Here is a 9606-nt window from a genome sequence, read left to right as displayed (position 1 = left end):
CTACAATCTGTGCTCTGTCAGTCTGACCACTTTGATAGGCCGTGAAAATCTTTGCCAGATGCTAAGATGCTATAAAACTCTCTAAGTAATAGGAGTATTTAGCAGCAAAGCTTTCCTTAACATGACTGGAGAGAGCGCTAATTCTTGTGTCAATGGAAGACAGTTATTAGGCCAGTACATAAACTAAAGAAGCCTGTATTTTGTATGCAATGTTATATTTATATCTAGCTAATTAAAAGAGTTATTTTAAAACAATCCAAATCAAGGAATTGCATTTGCTTCTGGTTTCTGTTAATAAAGACATTATCATAAATAGGAAGTCATCAGTGCTGAAAGGTATCACCTTAATCTTCCTCAATTCAAACGCATGAATCAGGGTCCCAAGACTTGGCCTAAGGAAGAATTTAATTTGTTATGCATTTTAATTACTACCTTCTTGATAAATATTTAATAGATTGTGAAATAAAAATAAATTAGTCTTCTATAATTTGAGAGTGAGATACATGTAAACATTCTGCATCTCCTGAATGATGCAGAGCGTTTCAAGAATAGTAAAGAGATATCTCGAATTAAACTTTATTTTCAGTTGAAAGAGTTCTGATGAGCCCAGAAATTGTGTGTTTGAGTAGTGTACTTTAATATTGCAGGGTGAAAAACTTTATTGAGTCTGCTTGCATAAAAACATATTAAATGAAATTTTGAAGATGATGAGAAAAAATTCCAGGTAGAAAAATTCTGGTCTTCCATTCAACAGGAAAAAAAAAAACCCAAACCTCTTATTTAATACTTGTCTTTATGCTTGGATTTGTATGCCTGCATAATCTTTCATCCAAAACCTGGATTTTGTTTTCAGCAAATTTCTGTTAATGGACAAAAGCAACAGCTGTTAAACATGCCAGCCTTTTTATGCCATGAGTTCTATTACCCGAACTCTAGCAGGCTACAGTCTTCCAGTACTTCTGACCCACCCACCGTGAGCTACAAAGTGTACTTTGTTTCAGGCTGTGCCTTTATTAAGAGAGCATTAGTATAGATTTTACATTTCCCTATACATGAGTAAGGTAAACTTATTTGGGCATAACTGTAATCCTTTTAATCATATATAAGAAAAAACCCAGTATGTTTTAACAAAAAATAAAGTGTTTGCATTAAGCCCAAAGTCAGGTTTATACCAAGACACTATTTTTACTGAAATCTGTGCCAATTTTGACAGAGCAAGTTCTCCAAGCTTGAAGAAGGTTTATATAGCTTACAATGGTCACCTTTACATAAGGAATTCACTGAAATGCAAGCAGGCATTCTTGTAAACAGGAGGAAAAGTACATCTTTCCCTATTGTATCTGTTTTTGTTTTGTTTAGTTGCTTGATGAAATTAATGCTACGCTATTGCAGGAACAAAGCACATCCTCATTAAACGAATAGCTTGGAGGATGTTTTGGATGCTGTAATTAGCTTCTTTGAAATATTTATGTTCTTCCTAATGTTACTTGAATAAACGTTAATTATGGCTAGTGGAAAGGAAATCAAACAGCTGAGTATGTTAAAACATCATCTTTGTCTTCAGCGAAGGCTAGGTCAGGAGGTACGTCACTGAATTCACTCACTGCCTACATGCACACACAGCCTGTGAAGAGGTCAATGGATTCTGGGTTTTTTGGTGACTTTAATTTAATAAAAACTATGAGAAATCATTCCACCTACATCTGAACACAAGCACTAAGCTTTAATCCTTGCTGCACTTTCTTTGGATATTGTACTTCAAGGTATCCTCTCCACAGGTTACTAACTAATAATGCATAGAAAGCTTATATCAGGACAGAAAAATAAAAGCCACTGGAGACTCAGTTCAAGAAATGGGCTTTTATTACAGTGTTGAGTTATCATAAAAAGATATTCCCTCAGTAGAAGTCTTTAGGGGCATCTCCCTACAAACAGGGAACAAACAACAAAAGCTGAGCTGTGTAAGGCATGATAGGCCCTGTATTTTCTCAGAATATTGGTTTTTTATTTTATCCAAGGCAATAGCTCAGCTCTTCCTTCATAAATATGTAAAATTTAAATGACCTGGGGAGCCTCTAACAGACTGGTGAGAGGAATTTGTCTGAACTACTGGAAATGAGCACAGAAACCCCAGTCCTTGGGCTGAGAGAGACTCCACTAGCAAATGGTAGTAGGATTGATGGCAGCAAATGTTCAGGGCTCTCCTCAGAAGTCCCAGAATGTTTTGTACAAAAAGTCCATGTATAAGAGATGGCTGAGCCCTTTAATGAGTAAAGAAAATTTGCTCAACAGATAACTGTGACCAAGCTCAGCAAAAACATAAGTCTTTCCAAAATGGTGGACACTTGTTTAAATAAAGGGTGAATTTGCCTCCCTCTGTAGAGTGAGACTGAAGTCTCCTGATCACAGACACACAATATGGGTACAAACTATGTAAGTCCTGATTCCTTTAGCTAGTGAGGAACATTTAGAGGTAGAATAGGAGATCTCTGAATTGGATGTCTGCATTGTTTGTAGTCTCAGCAGGAAGAGCCATGTTCCTACATGAAAAATACTGCACATGGAGAAAAACACAGGACATAAACTGGATATATTGTCCTAAATCTGCTATTTCACCATAGGTTTCCTCCTGGCTTGCTAGTGAGGTACAATCTAATGCAGACTTCAGGAATTAGGTGCAACAAGTAAGCATTTGCTCGGAACTCTGAAGGAAAAGACCATAAGAAAATATGGTCTTTGAAATCATATTTCTTAATAGAGCAGGCAAAAAGAAAAAATCATCAGTAGATTTTGCTATGTTGAAATAATAGTAAAAAATAATTCTAGCAATCTCTTCATTTACCTCCCAGCACCACAAAGCTGCTCTTACTGTGGTTTAATCAGTGAAGCAGGTTACCTGACAGGATATTGTCTCTGGACAGAGTATGCAACTATTTTTTTGTGATACCAATCGCTGAAGGCAGAAGAATGCCAGGAAATGTCAGCAATCTTTGCTCTACAAATCCCAAAACTCAAGAAATTTCTCTTTCTTAGTCTTAGGTTTTTGGAGTCTATGATATTGCTAGCTCTAACCTTGAAGTTTATTAGATAATACAGTTTTCTGTGCCAAGCTGGATTTCATAAGGCAAATTCTTCTATTCACTTCTCCTGAGATCAACTGCACTGGAGTCATAAGCCTACATGGCAATGTCTTGAAAATGAAGTACCCTAAGGAGTGTTTTGTAGTCTGTTTTACCTGTCAAATTTCAGACAGCATGCTCAGTCACATAAACTTTTTGATGACTTTACAATAATAATCTGTAATTTTGAAACTACTAAAACCTTTATACACACCATATCTTTAAATTATCTTAAAAACTGAACCGTTTTCTGTGCAGACTGGTCAAATATATCACTGATGATCAGCTCAACCTTGATCCCTTGCTCACTCTTTCCAGATTTGGACCTTCAGGCTTTCACCAACTTCACTTTCAGATCCACTTGAATTCTGCAAAATGCTACGTATTCACATTTGTTTGTAAATTGAACATGCTGATCTGCAATTCTTTCCAGTCCTCTGGAAGGCTTCTGGCTCCACCTGCCAGGAACACACACTTGTCTTTAAAGGCTCGAGACCTGTGAACCTAATTCCACGTTGAATGCCTTTTGAGTTTAGTGCTCAGACCCCAGTGGTATCCAGAACTGTGGTGCACAGGGAAGACAGGAATTTACAAATTCAAAATTTACAAGTAGTCTTTGAATAGAAAGAGAAGCTACATGGAGTAGTTTGAGGCAGCTCTCTGAGTTGATTTGTTTACCAACAGCATGCTCTGGACTTGGTATTTGAGGCAAGTAACTTCAAAACTGCTTAAGTCTATGTCAAGGTTCTTGAGTTGGGTATTATTTTTTCTTTATCTATCTGGCTAGCTGTCTGGTGGTTGGTAAGTACAGAATAGTTAGTAACCTCATCTTTATTGCTTTACTTTTGCTGTACCACACTATTAGTTTTTGGTATTTCTTTAGGTTATCTATTAGACATGGCACAGATGGGGAAGATGTAGTAATAAACTTTAAACTGATTAGTCCTTTCATTCTGGAGGATAAAACCCCAACCAACTCAAGACACCCCATACTCGTTGACACTGAGAAAATGTAGCCATATTTCTGTCTCTGCTCTGTAATTTCTGACCACTGTGACTGCCTGGAGTGGAAGAGCTTCTAGATTAACTCCTTATGGAAGTTCTTACATTTTGGAAGACAAAAGTGATGCTTTCTCTATATAATTAGCCAATGCTTTGGCACCTGCATGAATATACACAGAGATATATACATAAGTTCTTATGGTGTATGACTAATAAGAATGACTCCACAGAGAAAATGACCAGATGAAAGCTACATGAACTACTTGTTTAAAATCCTTCCACCTGCATGTAGTATGTCGTGGGCCACAGGAGTTCCCCTTGAAAAACATAAAGTGACTTAGCTTTTGAAATACATCACTTAGCAGGAAGAAATATTTACAAATGCTGAATAATACAGGCTATTACTACCGAGCGACACTTCTCCCCATAAAAGCAAATAAAATCAGTCTGCACCACTCTTGCACTACACATCTCAAGTAACAGTCTTGGATTATTATTTGTTATTATGGAACTGAGCCCATAAGGGCTGTAAAAAGGACACAAACATAATGATATGAGTTTTAAGAGAAATTCTCAATTTAAAAAGTAGTTCTTGCCTAGACTTTTCAACATAGCTTTAGTTAGGAACACAGAACAATGTTTTTGTAGGACTATGTGGTTAGATGAGAAGCTTTCTTTTAAATAAAATATTTTAGTGGGATCATTACTTTAAATAAGTGATGCATTAGTCGAACATTCTTGCACTGAAGACTGTTGTCAGGATTTGGAATAGCAGTTAAAACTTTTTATTCTTAAAAATATGGCAAAATCAATCATCTTGGTACAGAAATAAATCCATTTTGACATGAGTGCTAAGAAAAACAAAGTGGATATTGTTATAACTTCATACTTCTACAAAATGAAACAAAATTGGCAACAGACAGATGGAAAAATACCAAATCATTTGATTGGACTAGATGATCTTTCAAGGTCCCTTAAGATTCTGCGATTCTGTGATTTTAGGGACATTTTAAATGAACAACTGAGACTAAAAGGACAAGAAATGGCTTACTGGTTTGTTTCATGTGAACATAACATAGCTGTACATATATGTATGTAATACTCTGAGAAACACAGAGAAAATGAATTATTTTAATGCTCTCGCACCTTCTACTGTTTTCTTCTCATTTAATTTGGTGAAGAAAAGCCTAGCCAGTTTAATTATATTTCCTAAAGGCAGTAGAAAACTTCATAATTTCTTGATCATTTCCTTTTCTTCACAGCAAACAAAATGCGAACTGTGCATACGTTCCCAGCAGAGGACATCCGCGTGCCTGCAGGAGCCACACTACGGAAAAGAAGTGGGGCAGTGTCAGTAACATACATTCCGGTTTGTGCTTACACTGTCTGCTTGCTGTGCAGGTGTGTCACAGCAAAACAAATAAAATCAGAAAGCATATGTTCAGCCAGGTAAGAATGATGCAATGCATCAAGTCCCAGCCTTTTCAGTCGCCTCTTATTAGTTTGCCAGGCCGGGTCTGATTTAGCGAGGTGTTGTCTGCTACTGGCTTTACTTCTCAGCTGCGTAACCAGCTCATGAAAATCACAGTGGGATTGTGTGCAGTCTGTGCTTCTTTGGTGGGTGTTGCATGCAGTCTGTACTCAAGCCACCCTCCTTTTTTTTTTTTTTAAATAAACAATAGAAGTTACTGCTGGTTAGTTTATTGAAAACTGAACCTGGGATGGACAGAAGCAGTAAGAGAGACTCATGTCAGGTTAATCAAGGCTGCAGGCAGCCATTTTCCAACTGAAGTGCCACCCAAGGACTGGATTTAAGATTATAAAGAGCACCATGCTATCACCTAAAAATCAAGACCTTGTATTTGACAAAGATAAGGAATGAAGCAGCATAAAGTAGATAAACATATTTTAATATGTTAAGAATTACAAAAATGACAGCTAGGAGAAAGTCATACTTTTCAGTCTTTTTTAAAATACACTTACAAATTTAGGACAAAATGGTTTTAGCTTTCAGGAAGAGCATGGTAGTGTCACATCCTTCAGGGAAAAATCAATCCCATCTCTCCTTATGAGATTTTTCTTCCTAAATTCTTTGACTGCTGATTTTATGTTGCTGTCTTCTCAGGCAAAATAACTCCTCAAATAGACATACAAAATATATATTAAAAAGTTTTACTGGTCACATGAGACTTGTTAAAAGTTATTATTTGTTTCTGTTGGTGAACATCAGGAATAAAGACTGCAGAAAGCAAGGATGTCAGAATGACAAAGTACGAAATCAAAGTATGACATTATGAGCTCCAAGACAAAAGAACAAATTAATTCAAGCACTACATGCTTAAACATACAGATTTATCTATTTTCAAATGGGCTGCAAACTGACAAGAATTTCTCAAAAGAAAAATTATCACCCTAAAGTACAACATCTAAAAGGGAAGTAGGCTACAATACCTAATACTATATAATGGGCTATAACATATACTAGGTCAAAATGTGTCTCTTCTGGAGAAGCGACAATGTAATCCTCAGCAAGGATTATTTAACAAATACAGTAGACAGCAGGTTGTGTAGGGGTTAAAAGGGCTAGAGCACACTTCCCTCAGAAGGTGATTTACCACTTCTGCATACATTGGCACAATGGGAAGGTGTAAAGGTTAGTGTCAGACTTCTGCTGGGCTGAGCAGGGTTTTGCAGAATAATGTGAAGTAGTCTTGCACAGGTGAAAAGCAAATGCAAAGCACTGCTAAATCAAAATGGAAACCCTATGCAATTTTCTGCATTAAGAATATTTGGCCAGAAAACAATCAACTTTTTGAATCAAGCCCAAATCAACTTTTAAATTACTGTGCTACGGCTTTACACTCCTGAGATACATGTTAAAAGGACCTATCTCTGAGATGAATGCCCTTAGTGCTGCTCTCCTGAGTAACAAACAACATAAAAAAGCATAAAAACTCATTCAGAAAACTAATATATGCAGTCTTAAATCTGTTTACGTTTGCTAAAGAACAAAATTCTCTTTACAACAATTTTTGACGCAACGTTGTTTAAGGTTAAAACAAAAGAAAGTTCCACAGAGTTTGAATCACTATGTAAATTAACAGGATGCTTGGAAACAGAGGTTCAAATAATAACAGCAATCAGTGACACATAATCATGTTTCTTTTGTCCTTTCTGGGCAATCTTGTAATAACAGGGAGAACACAGGCAGCCATCATCCCCATCAGGAGTGACCATGAGTCGATGCTTCTGAGCTTTGCTTTTTCCTGGGCTTGTTTTCACTCGTGGCAGATTTTTGCTGACAAGTCAGCTGAATTTCGTTACTTAGAGGAGTCATGCTTCAGGAAGTGAACACCTTGAAATGTCATGACCTTTCCATGACAAGTAAAAATGTCACCAAAGAAAAGGCAATAGGAGTGAAAGAAAGAAACTGAGGATCACAATTAATGAAAATATATTTATTGCACTATAATACAGTAGTAGACTTTTCAATGGAAATATACTTTCTGCCTGAATAGTTGAAGAAGACAGATATAGGATGTGTGCACCAGTTTATCAGCCCGTCACCCTCTGGTGAAAGAGCATCTACTGCTCTATTACTCTTATTTGACACAGCTGAGGTAATGAAACATTTGAGCTACAATAACTTTAAGCTGACAGAAAAGACAATAAAGCCCAATTAGTTATTAACATGTTTTGTTCTGGAAATTTTTGTTTTAGAGCTACAGCTTCAGTGTATGTCAGGGTTTCACTAGACGTTTCACTAAATATACATGACCTGACAGCTCCTGACATTAATCCGCTGTGAAGAATCTAGAGACAGCTTCTGACTTTGGAAAATATCTAAATGAGAAAAATTGTTCGGGTTGATGTGAAGCACCTCAGTTATGTTGAGGAGAGATTATCAGTGGAATTAGTTGAATTTTCTGCTCCAGAAAATCTTTATGTCTGCTGGCTCAGAGCTGAGCTCTACTTACAGTAATCCATGTGGAGTTTTCCTCTGTATGCATATGCAATATTTTATGTTGCACATATTTTTTTTTACTTTTTCTTGTTTTCTACAATAGGGGTTTTGCAGAATTTTGTATATAGAATATTCCATATACAATATTCTATGCTGCATGTAGAGTTTTTCTCAATCTTCCTCCCAAATAACAGCAGAAATGTTTCAGCTGATGCAGCAAGGCAAAGGAGTACCAGCACTGACTTTAATTGGCAGCCAGCACCAGTCCTGACCTCTTGGGATGGATGGCATTTGTAGCAGGTAACTCAATGCTGACCAAGGTATTGGGTGGATAGCAGAGAGCAAGGACAGCTACAGGGTGAACTGCTCTATATTATGAAACCAGACTTTAGTTACACAGTTATCACGGTGTGCAGAATGATATAACATGGTAACAACCCTGACTTATGAAGCTGAAATTGAAAGTAGTATTTTCACTGATAAAAGTATCAGTGAAATGCCATAGAAGTTGCATGAAAATGTTCCCTAGTGTAAATGAACAGGCAAGTTTCTGTTGTCATTAAAATCTTGTTCATCTGTAAATCTAATCTTTTAATTGAAAAGATTACAAATACAGTTAAGACTCAAATAATACTAATGCACTGGCTGAAGCAGATTAAGAGACTTTTACAGGGTTGTCTACCCATAAGATGGTGTTCAGGCCCCAGAGAAGGGTGCACAGCAGAAAGTCAACTGGTTGACCGTCTCCTGTGTGCTCATCACATGCACATGCAGATTGGGGCCATATGTCTCAGACATTTGCAAGCTTCTACACACTCACCTGTAAAGTGGTGACAAGGCTTTGCTTTTCCTCCACCCTGAAAAGTGAGACCTTGAGTGAATTTGCAGGACAACTCCTTCTCTCTTTCCAACAGAAATGTAATTCGTCAAACACCACCTGAAACAGAAAAAAGGTTGGGATGAGCCTGAATGGTAAGCAGGTAAACATGGGGAACAGGCTTTGGGTAGCGATGATGGTGTGTGTTTGAGGAAAGGGCAGTCCTTCATACAGGAATCATGCTTACACATATAAGCTTTATTAACAGTATGTTACTTAAGTAGCAGGGCTGTTTTAACTTAAACACAGTCAAAGAAGAGTAAGGGCACACTGCCGTGCTCTGCTTCCTTTTACGGAATACGTTTTCCTGAAACTTGTCCCATGGACAAACATGCTTGTACAGGATAGTACTTTTACAGCAACTGATACTTTCAAAGGTTAATTAGTCCTGGTCTTCTCCAAGATAGAAGATAAACAGAGTATATATTACCTGCTTTTCTCAAATAAGAAAAACAAAGCTATAAATGTCAGGTCTGAATTCTTTGGCTCTGGTTTAAAAACGTGCGAGCACACGTTCTTCCCCTAGCTGATAAAAAGAGAAGATACAAGCCACGACACTCACTCTACATTAGTTAGCTTTAGTTAATATGCAGGCAAAAAGGAGACAAGGGATGAAAAGCTCCTTCCTTTCATTGGTACAAGAC

This window comes from Colius striatus, chromosome 3 (assembly GCF_028858725.1).
Source record: "Colius striatus isolate bColStr4 chromosome 3, bColStr4.1.hap1, whole genome shotgun sequence".
Taxonomy (NCBI): Eukaryota; Metazoa; Chordata; class Aves; order Coliiformes; family Coliidae; genus Colius; species Colius striatus.
Note: the sequence above shows the minus strand (reverse complement) of the source record.